Source organism: Molossus molossus, unplaced genomic scaffold (genome assembly GCF_014108415.1).
Source record: "Molossus molossus isolate mMolMol1 unplaced genomic scaffold, mMolMol1.p scaffold_m16_p_18, whole genome shotgun sequence".
Lineage (NCBI taxonomy): Eukaryota > Metazoa > Chordata > Mammalia > Chiroptera > Molossidae > Molossus > Molossus molossus.
The window spans coordinates 8,345,230-8,360,067 of NW_023425353.1; the positions used below are offsets into that span (position 1 = coordinate 8,345,230).

The window sequence follows — 14,838 nt, forward strand, 5'->3', positions numbered from 1 at the left end:
GAATTACTTGGCTTTGACATGTTGGCTCTGCCACTTACTAGCTTAGGATGTCAGGCAAATTCCTTCTCCCTGTAAGGTTCAGTTTCCACATCAGTGAGAAGGACATCTTAGTCATGCTCATCACTTCATAGAACTGTTGGAATAAATGGGATGGGATGTGTCATCAATTTTGTGTGGTATGGGCAGGGTGTAAGCCTCCATAAATGTTAACCACGGTGGTTGTTAATGGCGTGGGCCAGGCCAGAGGCCTTCCGACTGACCACTGAGGGCAGAGAAGTCAGCGAGGTGGGTGTTGGCAGCTCAGTGGTGGTGAAGCACCTCCAGGCTCCACCAGACGTCACCCCCGCACAGCCAATCACAACGTAGGAATCCTGAGAAGACATACGATGATTTAATTTTGTTCAAAATTAGAAGAAAGAATTAGTCTGGTTTTATTACTTAGAAATTTTTTGGCTCCTCTCTCTTACCCCATACTTCAAAGTTTGAAATATCTTTTTAGAAATATCACATTTTAACAAGGAAAAGAAAGGAAGACTAAATTGGAAGTTCAAGGTACCCTGCTTATTGCTGTGATTTGTTTGCTATAAATGGTTTTCTTTTAAAAAGAATATTTTGCAAATAATGTATGAGGGTGGGAATGTTCCTGATATTACTGCAAAATAATAAGTGTACTCTAATCAGAGGTATGCCATAGCTCTGCAAGGACGTGGGCCATACATCTAGAGAGCAGGTTCGCGAATAGCCCCTGCCCTCCATATCGCTCATTAATAAAACCAAGGCTCCCAGAGGAAAGGACGTTGACTTCAGGTGTCTGGGGTCAGTGCCCTAACGTGGCCTCTTTCTCCTGTTGGCAGAGCGCTGGGCAGAGGAAGTGTCGTCATAACGTATTAATGGGAATGTGTGACCCTTGTGCTCTTCTTTCAGCATTGGGATCGAAAACTACAATTCGAATAGTGTCCCAATAGTAACTCCTTACACTTGGGTTAGTAATAATTTTTAATGGTAATCACACGGATGAAGCAGGGGTTATCATTCTATTTGTATAGATCAAGAAACCTAGGCACTGAGATAAGCCAATACAAACAGTCTTTTAGGTGGTCAGGGCCTCGGGTCTCCTGAGTCCCTGCCTCTGATATGTCATCCAACTTAACTCTTAGCAAAACCTTTTGAGGTTGGGGTTTTTAATACCCATTTTACAGATGGGAAACAGAGCCCCGAGGAGACGAGGGACTGACTGCTGAGCCGCACCTTGCCGGCGCCAGGGCGGTTGCTGTAGCTGCCCCGCAGCCCGCCGACCTTGGACAATGGCAGGCGGAAGGAACGCGGTTTTGCAGAACTTCGTGGCTGCAGAATCGTGGTTGTTCTCTGTGCAGTTGTCCCCTTCTTAGATGCCAATTTAAGAAATGGGAACGAAGGACAGGAGCACACCATTTCTTGCCGCCTCTGTGGTGTTACTGTGGCTGCCTCCTTGCTTTCCCGGGCTCAGGCGCGGGGCTGGTTGGAGCTGCCCCTGCGCGGAGCCGGCGGCAGCGGCCGTTTGCGGACCGGAGACCCACGTTTTATCCCCGCTTATGGGCCGGCTGCTCGGTGCTGCGTTTCCATCCCTGAAGCAGTAAATTAGGAATTTGGGACCTGGAAAAGGGCTTCCTACTGAAAAAGAAAACCAGTAACATTATTTTACATTTCCTTCGTGAAGTGGGAAGGAAGTCAGAGGCGGTCTGCTTCCCAGGCCGGCGGTGCGCCTTTGAATGGGAGCGGCCCAGGCCTGGCCGCGGTGTTTACGGAGGCCTGGGGCGGGCGGCGGAGGCCTGGGGCGGGCGGCGGAGGCCTGGGGCGGGCGGCGGAGGCCTGGGGCGGGCGGCGGAGGCCTGGGGCCGGCGGCGGAGGCCTGGGGCGGGCGGCGGAGGCCTGGCCGCGGTGTTTACGGAGGCCTGGGGCCGGCGGCGGAGGCCTGGGGCCGGCGGCGGAGGCCTGGGGCGGGCGGCGGAGGCCTGGGGCCGGCGGCGGAGGCCTGGCCGCGGTGTTTGCGGAGGCCTGGGGCGGGCGGCGGAGGCCCGGGCAGGACGGATCCCCTGGGTGGGCGTGACGGCGCGGGGAAACAAGCTCTCGGAATCTGGGTTTTCCAGAACTTCCTGCCGCTGCTATTTCAGTGACTTCAGTGCGTTGAGAAGGGGTGACCTCATGAGAAGGTGCCTGCCAGTTGGGCTGCGGGCTCGGCTTCTCCTCCGCATCTCAGGAGGCCCGTGTCTTTAGAAATGAGTCAGTGAAGCCCCTTTGTTCTCAAGGTCCCGTCAGGGTCGCCCAGTGCGGGAGCCTCACGTGTGGGTCCCCCCATCGCAGACCCTCTTAGCCTGTCCCTAGGCCCACAGTACAGGTGACGGCAGCCCTCCTCACTCCACAGGTGAGAAAACGAAGCAAGGATGTCACTCAGAGCTGAACCCCTTCTAGATGCCTCCTCCTCACCTCTCACCTCGCGCGCTTTCCATTTTAGTGGCTTGATTGAGATGCAAGTCACATGCCATGAATTCACCTGTAATTTCAGCCAGTGCTGTTTTCGCTGGTTGTTATTCTCCACTCCCCCTTTGTTCACAAACTTTGATTTCCACAGTATGAAGAGTCATCATCATTGAAATGTATTTATATAAGTGTGTTTATATTTATAAATATAACTCCCTCCCATATTATGGTGGAAAGAGCAGGGTGCAGAGTGAGTCAGAAGTCCTGGTGTGAAGCCGATGGCCGCCATGTAGCCTGTGTCCTTATGCAAGTCATGTAACCTCCCTGGTCTCCTTTGCGGTCAGTAACACTGACAGAAATCCCGCCTCAGTCTCTGTCCCCCAGACACTGCCGGATGGTCCATCTCAGGAAAGGGCTCAGAGAGGTGACCAGCTTGCCTGGAGTCACACAGTTAGAGAGTGGTCAGGGCTAAGCCGGTCTGTGTGACTTCTGTGTGGGGTGCACTTAATAACACTGTGATTAGAGCAGTATAACATGGACCATCGAGAGTGGAAGAAAAAGGAAAAGAAGCTTCTTCTTGTTGAATTGTTTTAGCTGTTTAAAATTGTGGCATTTTGTGTCGTGGGGTTGGGGAGTATGTAAGGCACTAAACCTTAAAAATAAGTATTTTCTCTATGAATTTCAAGAAACACTAGTATGTACAATATCATTTTAATAATTGATTAATGATTATTCAGCTTTTTAAAATCATTACAGGATTCTCTTGGGATATCTAGGTGTATCTTACTTTTTCTTAGATCTCTTCTTAGTATACCTGTGGAAAATCACCTTAAAGAAATGGGTTTGAAATACATGGAAACGCCATCCATGCTGCTCACTTCTTTCATTCCTCGAAGCAGCTGGATAATATTCCTGTCTCCTGCCCCTCGAACTCTGTTTGTCCCTCACCTCCTCCCCCTCAGTGCTTCACTCAGGCGAACTTCATCCATTCCCTAAACACATCCGCTGTCTTTTTAAAACTGGGTATATATTATTTCCCCACCTTTCCGTGTGACCCATTCTCAGCCTTCATTTAAACTTTAACCTAGATGTCACTTCCACCATGAAGGCCTCCAGGGATTGCACTTCCCTCCTCACTGCTCCCCGAACACCCTCTGTGATCTCTTCAAGCATATAGTGTGCTGCATGTCTGCCTGTCCTGTTAGAATCCAACTCTTCTGAGGTTGGGGACTTTATCGACCTCAGTGACCAGCCCATACCTAGCTTAGCACCTAGATCACAGGGTAAATATTTATTGAACGAATGAACAAATGAAGAATAAGTAAAGATGCTCTTTGTTTTTCTTGTTTTATTTTTCCTTGGTTAGTTTGCATTAGGGAGAAATAGCAGAGCCGCTTTTGCATAAAGGTCTTAGAATCAAAGGCAGCTCAGAGGCTGGGCTCCTAGATGTCTGATAAGGGCTCCACTGATTACTTGGCTGGTGAGCTAGGCCCAGAGGGAAGTCAAGGCTCCCCTGAGCCTGGAGCTGGAGAGCCCGGTCGCACTCCTCACTGCAGCCTGGACTTCCTGCGTTGATAATTTTCCTGCTCTCTGACCTCCTGTCCCAGCTGCTGTGACATCTGAGATGCTGGCTTTGGCATGGCCACTTCTCCTGTGAAGATAAATGTGTTACTTCACAGGGCTGTCATTTACTACACTGCTGCTGTCGAAATGAGATGCTACTCATCCCGGAGCCCTGGTTCTCTGGAATGCTGGCTGACACCCCGTCCCACCCTTCTCTCTTCTCTGGGCTCCACTCTGAGGACTCATCTTTTCTCTTTCAGAAAAGGTCATCTGGAAGAGGAAAGGATAGGTCACTTTTGTTGTGTAGCTTATACTTTGTTGATCAAGGCTCTGCCTGGTACTGAGACCATTGTAACCTGTGTAAGAGGCATTGATCATTGACTTAAAGGAGTTTACAAAGGGATTACCTTGCTTTGATCTACCAGACAATTTAAATTTGATGTGACGATAAACATAAATGATCCTAATTTTTATTTGTGCCATGTTCAAACATATTTGAACCTATTAGTTTCTCGTAAGTATAGCTATTGCCAACACTGCTGGCCAAAAGCCAACCCATTCCTCAGTTAGAACTAAGATATGAACTAGTCCGGTTTATCCGCGAGTGGCCAGGATCAAGCACTGGGCGATGGGACGTTGCTGTCCTCCTGGAGCGTGCATCCCTGAGTCCAGGTTATGTTTGACATGAGTGCACCGCTACAGGTCGTAACTCATGAGCCAGACAGTGTGCAAGCGTCCCCAGGACTGGTCAGATGGAAGTCGCTGGGAACCCTCATTGTGTCCACTGTCCTTGTCCTCTAACAGAAGTAAGTGCTGCCTAAAACAAGGTGTCTCTTTAGCTGTTACAAAGCCTAGCCTGTTGTAAAACTCTGGCTGGTAACAATAATAATAGCTCTTCGGTTTTGGCCTCTCCTACTGTGTAGTGGGTACTCTGCCAAGATCCTCGTATATCTGTCACGTCTAACTGGGCTCACCGAGGACGCAGCAGGCTAGTAAAAGTCTGAACTCAAGCCCATTAGACTCTTAAATCCTGCCTCTTTTCTATTCAATCAAACATATGTGTTGCCTATAATATAGTCAGTATTTGTCTTCATTGATTCTCCATTAGTTTTCTTCTCTCCCCTTCTCTTTACCCATCAATACTATATTTTCTCATATGTCCCTGGCTGGTCTGCGGTCTGTGACTCCTCCTAGCCCCTTTCTACCTTCACCTAACCTCTCCTTCCTTCTCTATCAAAACAACTCATTCCACATTGGGTTCCTATTGGAGTGTCCTCAAAGAAGCCCAGAATTAGAACAGAGAAGTGAATGGTTCATACTGTGATACAAGGTTCTCCATCCTGCACAACATGTATATGTTAACAGATGACTTTGAATATGATGCTGAAAACACCTTGTATAACTATATGATGGGATGTTCTGCCCACAGGACTCATGGGAAGGAACGGATTCTTATGCTTTTGCTTTGTTAGTGGACTTTTTATAGTGCTTGCCCAGTGTTACCTACACAGAAGACACTTGAAACACAGGGTCTCCTGTATCAAGGGGATATCCCCCTGCTTGCTGGTCACTGCTCATACGGTTTCCTGTTCCACCAAGTATAAGCTGAGGTCTGATTCGTGTTTCACAAAGGAATGCAGTAGTCTAGGTAAGGAGTTTTGTGCCACATTCCAAAAACATGGGATTAGAAAAATATACTTATTATTTCGATATAATGTGGAATTAGTGTCTGCACTCAGGTAACTGCTCACAAATTTTCATCACGTGTGTGTTGAGAGGGGCACTGAAGACTGTGGGAAGTGGGGTGTTCTCTGTTATTCTGATGACACCTGCCCGCTACACGTCCAGCACACCCCGTGTTTGTGACAGCCTGAAACGAACGGCCATTCTCCTTTCTAGTGTCCCTCGGAGCACTGAGGCCCCTGGAGTGGATCTGTCCTGGGTGTCCCATCGGCGAGCTCGAGAGGGGCACTGGGACCCTTCCTCTGCTCCTTGGGCTGGCCGCTGCGGTGCAGGGGCTTTCCGGTGTGCTGGGTTCGAGCAGCCGGCAGGCTCGGCCACTCAGCGGTTGTGTTGACTCGAGCAGGTGACTCAGGCCTTCTGGGCCTTCATCTTCTCGTTCCATTGTTGATGTTTCTGAGAATTTCAGAAGCCCCCAGCTGTGAACATGAGCTCGCTGTCCTCTCCTCAGACGGGCCCTCTGTCCGAGCCGCAGCCCCTTCCCGTCCAGCCTGCCGCCTCCAGCCCACATGGTCCCTTTGCTCTCGTCAAGTGCTCCTTGGGATTGGGCCTCATTTCTCTCTCTCTTAATGATTTATATGATTCTTTCTGGGGGCACAAGCTACGTTAAAACGACTTTCTGAGGTTTGTTGAGTAACAACCCAGCTCTAGCAGCCAGGCCAGAGCACAGTGAAGATGAACCGCCGGCCGCGGGAGCCAGCACAGGCCTGCCCGCGACGGCGCCTTCCCTTCGGGGCCCTGCACCGGCCACCTCCTGGAGTTCTTTTTCTTTGTGTTTCTTGTTATGTGTTGTTCCCCTCATTGCTATTGTATATTTGCTGAGGAGATGGAGTCACTGGAAAAAAATCAAAGAAAAACTACAAACTTAAGCGCTCATAACACTGGCCTTGATTTATGTGTCTTTTCATAGACTCATGTAAACACGGCTTGGCTGGTCTGTGTTCCACGGTTCTTGGGAGCATCGAAAGGGGGAAAGCTATAGGAGTTTGGATTTAAGTTTAATTAGAGTTGACGTAATTTACAGTCTTCTTATGAAAACATGTTAGACCAGCCTCACTGCCTAACGACAATATCCTTAATTGAGTGGTTACTATATGCACCAGGTACTGTGCTAAGTGATTTGGAAGTTTTTCTCTTTTAACCCTTTCCAAACCCTGAGAGCACAGCGTCATCACCCCGTACTGTGAGCGTGGCGGTTGAGGTGGCGGGAACTTAGAGTGGCTAACTCAAGGATCACAGTTTCACAACGATGGAAACAGGATTCCTATTCAGTGCCAACCGCCTCCAGGAGTCCAAGCGCTCGGTATATTTCTCTGGGAACAGTCACCTTAGAGAGAACATTTTAAAAATTAATGTATGGAATTTTAAAAAAGAATCTTCTCTTAATAACACATGGATTAGTCCTTGGCTGGGTGTAGGATACTAAAAGATCTATTTCACAGTCATGTTAATTTATTTAATTGCTTTATAATTTTAGCTGACATTTTTCATCAAGATTTGTTGCAATTATAAAGCAATTTCCACAGCAATTTATGTAGGGACATGGAAGTTTTCACAGTGTTCTTACCATCTATTATTTAAGAGATGGTTTTTCCAAGTTTTAGCTTCCCAAGAATCATCAAATAAAATACAATATATTTTATTTATTTTTATTGATTTGAGAGAAAGAGGAAAGGAGAAGGAGAGAGAAAGGGAGAAACATCCACATGAGGGAAACATTGATTGGCTGCCTCTTGCATGCGCCCCAGCTGGGGACCAAATACACAACCTGGGCATGTGCCCTGACGGAATCAAACCAGCCACCCCTCGGTGCATGGGACGTAGCTCAACCGGCTGAGCCACATCAGCCAGGGCACAATATATTTTAAAAGAAATCTCTTTGTATCAAATATGTTCAATAAAAATATTACAAATAATTTTCCAGCTTCTGTAATGGATTATGTACATTTATGCTAAGATCCAAATAAGGACACTTCACCAGTTAATCTCTGATGAGTTTACCTGAAGTTGGAATGAAATGAGCTATCCCAAATGACTACCTTACATTTAAAGAAGAAAATGTCACCTGTTATTTCAGCCATAATGTAAGTAGACTTCACTCAATGACATATTTTCCTATTGCATTTAAAATTAACCAATTACATATCCCTATTTTAGGAAGTACTCTCTTACATTCTTAGGGGTAATTGGCCATGGTAAATGCATCTTACTCTTGAATGACTACAAAACATTACAAATGGTTAAAAAATGATTATGTGTGGGGAGAAAGTAAAGTAGGAACGAGAAATGACAAAGCAATAGATTGAAATGTTTATATTAGATAAACCTTGCCCTGGCCAGTTGGTTCATTGGTTAGAGCGTCGGCCCGTGGTCCGGAGAGTCCTGGGTTCAGTTCCCGCTGGGGGCATGTACCTCGGTTGGGGTTTGATCTGGCCCTGGTTGGGGTTGTGTGGGTGGCAACCAATCGATGTGTGTCTCTCACATCGATGTTTCTCTCTCTCTCTTCCCCCCTCTCTCCCTCCCAATCTGTCTGAAGATAAATGCAGAATAAAAATATCTTCGGGTAAGGATTTGAAAACAAACAAACAAAATATTAGATAAACCTGGGTGAAGGGTATACAGCGTTCTTTGTACTATTCTTATTTGCAACTTTCTGTAAATTTGAAATTATTTCCAAATAAAGTATTTTAAGAAATAATCTATACGAAAAAATTAAAATCTACCAATATAATTTGGGCAAAAGGAGTTATATGTGGGTTTTATGTTTTTGTTTCCCCCTCATTATTAATTATCAATGTGTTTAGCCTATAATTGAGATTTGGTTATTACAGTATGGAGAGACTAGCCTGAAAGACATGTATATCTATCTATTAAAACAAAAAGCTACCACTGAAGAAATACCAAGTGTATGCTGAATATTGTGCTTACGTTTCTCACTCACTGTGGGGAAACTGAAGCGCAGTCATGCTCAGTGTCTGGCCTCACAGCTGTGGAGTGGCCTGGAACCAGGCAGTCCAGGAGGATGCTAGTAACCACCAGTCTGTTTGCTTAGCCTGTGTATGTGAACACACACCCACACGCGTGCATACACACGCGTGCACGTGCATACTGAAGACTCTTAGAAAATAAGTAAGAAAAAATTATTTTAAGTGGATTCTAAATATCTGCTAATGAGATTCTAGGTGAATATAAAAGTGTGAATATAAAAGTATGAAGATAAAAGTGGTGAGCACTTGCCATATGCCAGGTTTTATTCTGTGTTAGCATAACTCATTTAGTCCTCACACTGGCCCCGTAATATAGATGCTATTACTCTTCACATTCACAGAAACTGAGGAACAAAAAGGTTAAATAACTTACTCAAGAGGCCACAGCTAATAAGTGGCAGAGCTGTGGAGTACTGTGGAAATTTTTCTCTTGACCAGTGGCTCGTATTGCCTATTTTATAGCTCTAGGAAAGATTTAAGAAAAAAAAGAAAGGAAAAAGAATGAGTAACTAAACATATTCCTTTACTTTGGGGTGGTGTCTTTTGTTATTCTTTCTATGATATTTACTTCCTAGTCTTAGATTCCATCAGAGCCACTACATTATACAACTCCAGGGGGCACTATTTAGTTTGTGATCCATATGAATGGTGCCCTCGGTGGGCAGCGCCCTGACTGCGTGGTTTTTTATGCAGTAGCTGAGTTCGCGGAGTATATAGTCAGCTAGACATAAAGCCTGAGATATAGAACCAAATTTCCCTTCATTTGGGAGGTACATGCCTCAACCATGCTCTCCAAATGTAGGGAAGTGTTGCCTTACCCCTGTAAGGATAATGTCCACTGTATCCTTAAACATCAGAAGCCTAATCTAATCCAGTGACAAGATCTCTCCACTCTTAGTTCAGCTCACCAAAGGCCAGAGGCAGTATTAGAATTGGATCTTATTGGGCAGTAACTATTATTTCTTTCGTTTTTCTTTCCATCAATCGATTCATCCATCTACTTACCCAGCCATTCTCCATTTATTCCATTTATCTGTCCATTCAACAGACATGTAGTAAATACAGTTATGGGCAGGTAACATAGTAGTGGGAAAGACAAACAAGAAACAGCTATATTGGAGTAAGGTAAATCCACGCTGGGGTGAGCCCAGGACCGAAGAACATAGAAGGACAGCCACCAACCGCAGTCTTGAGACCAGTGAGTCAGTGTGACCAGGAAGTGAAATAAACACCAAAGGAGAAGCAAAATGAAAGCAGGGGAACTTCTTTCCCAGGGAGAGTCAGGAAAGACCTGCCCATGTGACTGTGGGCAAGTGACTCTACATAACATCTCTAGGCTTAAATCTTCTTTTAAAAGGAGTCTGTTTGTTAGGGGTATAATAGACACATTCAGCTCCTACTCTCCAGACCCAGTCACAAGATAATGAAGTCCTTTGGAGGGTGCTCCTGAGGACCTCCTAAGGATTGAGAGGCCACTTATGTTTTTGTGTCTTCTGAACTATTTTTAAACATAACAACAAAGACCAATGCAACAGCAAAAGTTAGGACATGGTTTTAATGTTTGCATTTAATTAATGCTTTTAACATACATATAGCATTGTGGTATAATTGTGCTATTCACTAATTGCAAGATGTATAAAACATTAACAAAAGTCAGTATAGTCTGATAATAGACCCCAAGTCTAAATATCTTTTATTCTTTTTAGTGTATCTTTATAACTATAGATATAATTTATTTGAAGAGAACAAAAGTCTGGATTTGAGGCCCTTCATGAGTAGGAGACCTGGGTCAAATGACCTTTTTGCCCCTTCCCGTCCTCGGCGGCCTTGAGAGGTATGACGCTGTGGGTGACACCTGGACTAAGGCTGGTCATTGCACACCCAGAGCCAAGTGCTTGTTACTGGACGAAGCCTAAGCATGGTCGGTGCCAGTTGTCAAGAGCTGTGTGAGTGAGCATGATGGGTGCCAACCGCATCCCAGTTTCCCGGGGCAGAGCCATCTCATTCATTTCTCATCACTCCTGTAATAAGAAGAAAACTCTTTATTGCTGGACCATGACTTCTGAGGATGCCGTATTTCTTGTTGGGGCTTCTCTACTGTCATGAGCTGCCTATTAGAGGTGGGGCTATATGATCACCTTAAGGGCTTTGCTTTGGTTATGCTAGCAATGAAGTAATTTTCAAGGTCAACAAGCTGTTGACCTGTAAAAGATTTATTACTTTGGCTTTCTAATTGCAGGTGCTGTACATAAATGAACTTGACAATTTTCTCCTTTCCCATCTCATGAGATGGCCTCATTACAAACAGGCCTTCCAGGATTGTTGGGAGGCACAGCATCGGTGTTCTTCCTTTTCATCAGCACTTGATTGGAGGGATGCACATTCCTTATCTCCATCTCTAAATGATTTTGCACATTCTCAGTGAATGAATTGGAAAAATAAATACCACATCTATTTCAGCAGAATTTTGAAAAGATGTTGCCTGAGTTGTAGATGAAATATTCTTCACATGTGTGATGTGACTTGAAAGTGAGGTATCATATAAGAGCATCAGGTGGACCGAAATTCGGCCTAAGTTCCAACAGTGTTCCAACAGTGTTGACTGCTTGACTGTTGCTACTCCTGGGAATCTACAAGAAAGTCGTTTGACCCAGGTCCCCCTGTATTGTCCCCAGGGGATAGAAATTTGGGGCTAATACAGGTTTGATAGAATTTCATGTTTGCTGCTGAATCTGTCCTTCCACAGGCCACGTGCTGAATGATGGGCATTCACATTCCTTCATTTCACTAGAATTAGACACCCAGGCAATCTCTCAGTCTGGGATCCTGGGCGGGAGGGGATTTCGTATCTCCTCAGGTTCACTGTAGGTGTGGATCATTTACAAACTCAGAAACAGTGTCAGCTATAACCAACAATGTGTTCTCTCCAAGGAACTTGACTAGGTGAAAAATAACTTGTTCACAAGGCCATTGCTGTTTTGTTCTGAATTCTTAGTATATGCTTTAGGGGACTGGCCTGCCTGCCACGTCACCTGTCTTTCTCCCTTCCTCCGTTCTTTCCTCCCTCCCTTCCCTTCCTCCTCTCTCTCTTCCCTTCCTTCCACCACACACTGGTCTGTTTCTTCCCTTTGATCAAACTGTGATGGAATAGCGTGACAGTTGTGCCAGTTACTGGGGAGCTAGGCATATTTGGGTTCTAACAGAGAGTGTTTTTTTTTTTATTTGAGGTATTGAATACATATAGGCCCTGACCAGTTTGGCTCAGCGGTTAGAGCGTCGTCCTGTGGACCAATGAGTCGAGGGTTTGATTCGGTCAAGGGCATGTACCTTGGTGGCGGTTCATCCCCGGCCCTGGTTGGGTCAGGCAGGAGGCAACCAGTCAGTGTGGCTCTATCACATCAATGTTTCTCTCTGTCTCTCTCTCCCTTCCTCCCACTCTATCTAATGATAAATGGAAAAATATCTTCGGGTGAGGAATAAAAAAAATCAAATATATATAGTAAGCTCTATAAATCTTAAGCACAGAGCTTGATGTGTTTTTACACATACCCATACACACGCGTGCACGTACATGTACATGCACAGGCACATCCAGCCATGTAACCATTGCCCAGATCAGTATGTAAAACACCTGAACTTGTCAGCTCCTGTCTCCTCCCCTGAGCACTTCTCTCTCCCAGAGATAAGCGCCGTGGTTCTGATTCATCGCCCTGTGTTAATTTTGCCTGTTCTAGAAGTTCCTATAAATGGAGTCATACAACATGTATTCTTTTGTTCTAACTTCTTTGGCCAGCACCCGTCAGTGAGATGCACCCATATGGTTGGCATGAGCAGCAGTCTGACTCTTTCTTTACCGCCATGTAGTTTTGCACTGTAGAACGCTGTGACCTGTTTATCCACACTTCTGCTCATTAGATTAGTCTCCAGGCTGTAGCTCCTGCTGGCAACATTCTTATAGGAGTGAACGTAGGTATACAATTGACCTTTTCTTCAAGCCTATAGATCCAACAGTGTATGTATTTGGTATGTGCTCTATAAATATTTGTGGAAAGACGTGCAAAGCAAGCCTTTAGAGGAAATCCATACCTGTGCGAGAGGTGGTTCACGTGGCAGGAAACACGAGCACCAGCCACCTTTCTCTGTGCCAGGTGCTCATCTGAGCCCTTTGCCCCGGGTTTGCTCAGTCTTCATTGGCAGTCCTGTGAGGCAGGAACTCTTCATTCCCTTTTCCAGGTGTGAAAGGGGAGGTGTGGTGTGGTGAAGCCTCTCACCCAAAGATTTGCACAGAGAAAGAGCCTCATCAGGGGTCACATTTATACCCCATTAAATTAGTCTGATTCCTAATCATTTCCCTAATTGCTTTTGAATTGTTCGATGAGGGAAATTCTTGGCCCTTTCTCACAGTTGTTTGTTAAAAATTGCAAGTGAAGGAAGTGGCTGCCTCTAACATGTGCCTAGAAGACACGCACAGCTCAGCCAGGAGGCTGAGAAGTCAGGCACCCCGAGGGAAGGCTGGCCCACAACCTACTGGTTTTAATCTTGTGTGTGTGACAAAAGACAGTTCAGAGGAAAAGCAATTAAGCATCTCTCCTGGCTCACGCTGGAGACCACACAAGCTCAGAGAGGCTCAGTGTTTGAGATCAAGTATGTACTCTGATAAAAAGCAAGTGGATTTTCATGGACTCCGTTACTTATGCATGGAAACCTGGTCTTTGGAGCTCTGGCTGAACATAATTTGTTATTATTAAGGATATTTCCAAACCAAATGAGGGCTATTTTTCTTCCTTTATTGAAGACTGGAAAGCTACATCCATGAATACTTACTGAATGAAACTCTCTCTTTCTTCATATGAAGAGAGAGTGGTTTTTGTATTTTTGTTCCCTTCGTGCACTTTCTATGCAGTTTCCTTGCGAAAAAGCAATTTAATTTATACAGCACAATCACTTTCTTGTGAAAAACTAATAAAATAAAAATTCCATTATTTTTCAGTATTAGGTTGTGGCTAAAGCTTTTCAAAAATTTAAAATAGAATCTGTCTCTCTTTTTTTTCTTTTTTGGTGATGATCGAAAGGGCCGTGATGTCAATGTCACATGTATTATGTTCGTGGTTGATAAAGACACAATTCTCTTAAGTTAATTTTATTCTCTCCAACCAAAACTATGAGCTAAGACTTCACATTCAGCTCTCAAGGTGCGTTCACCTTCCTAAAAATAGGTGTGAAACAAGCAGGAAGCAGAGGAGTGTTTTTCCTTCCAAGGCCTCTGAGAGGTTCACTCTTTCTGACAGGTCCAGTGATGTCCAGGGTGCTGGTGTCTGCACTTTGCTAATTGAAGCCCTGGGAGCTGTTCCAGTTTGCAGGCACCGCAGAAGGGGAGGATGGAGCTTTCATTTTGTGGAGACACTTTACAAGAGATAAAGTCATAATAACGATAGTAAAAATAGGTGACGTTCAGGGAGCACTTTTTATGTATAGCGAACTGTACCAGGCACTTGGTACACATTATCTTCACAACAAGTAGGTTGGTTTTGTTCCATTGTTTTATACATAGGGAAACAGGCACAGATCTGGCGAGTAACTTATCCATAGTCACACAGCAGGAAAATGGAGAGAGGTGGTTTGGAACTCAGTGAGTCTGACTTCAGAGTTGAGTCTTTGACCATCATAAGTGACCAGAAGGACAAGGAACATTCAGAATGCTCTTCTTCCACACCCTGGGTGTTCAGGGAACGGCCAGTCAGACCCGTGCATACAGCGACTATTTACTGAGTAACAGACGTGAAGGTACAAACTTGTTTTCTCAGCTGTGAAATCGCACTGACCCTACATTTGAGGGAAGGATCAGTTGTTACCTTGTTACTTGAACAGCTTTGCTGTCCCATCAGCTTCCCCCTCACTCGTAAGACCACTTTCCCATCAGATGGCCCTCCACCCATTTTAATACGAGGTTCTGCATTCCCTTCTCGAACCCCTCAGGGGGAGAAACACCCCTGGCTTCTGCCTCCCTTTCCTATTTTAGTAACATTTTCCAATCCAGAGCCCCTTCCAGCGCATCATTTCCTCCTCTTTGAACTGTGTAGTGAGTTCCTGG

General features: G+C 45.3%; 1 protein-coding gene across 2 annotated transcripts in view; it reads left to right on the top strand.

Moving 5' to 3' along the window:
* MAGI1 (membrane associated guanylate kinase, WW and PDZ domain containing 1) overlaps nucleotides 1–14,838 on the top strand; it is a 574,287-nt gene that overhangs the window by 354,436 nt on the left and 205,013 nt on the right. The window lies entirely within an intron of this gene.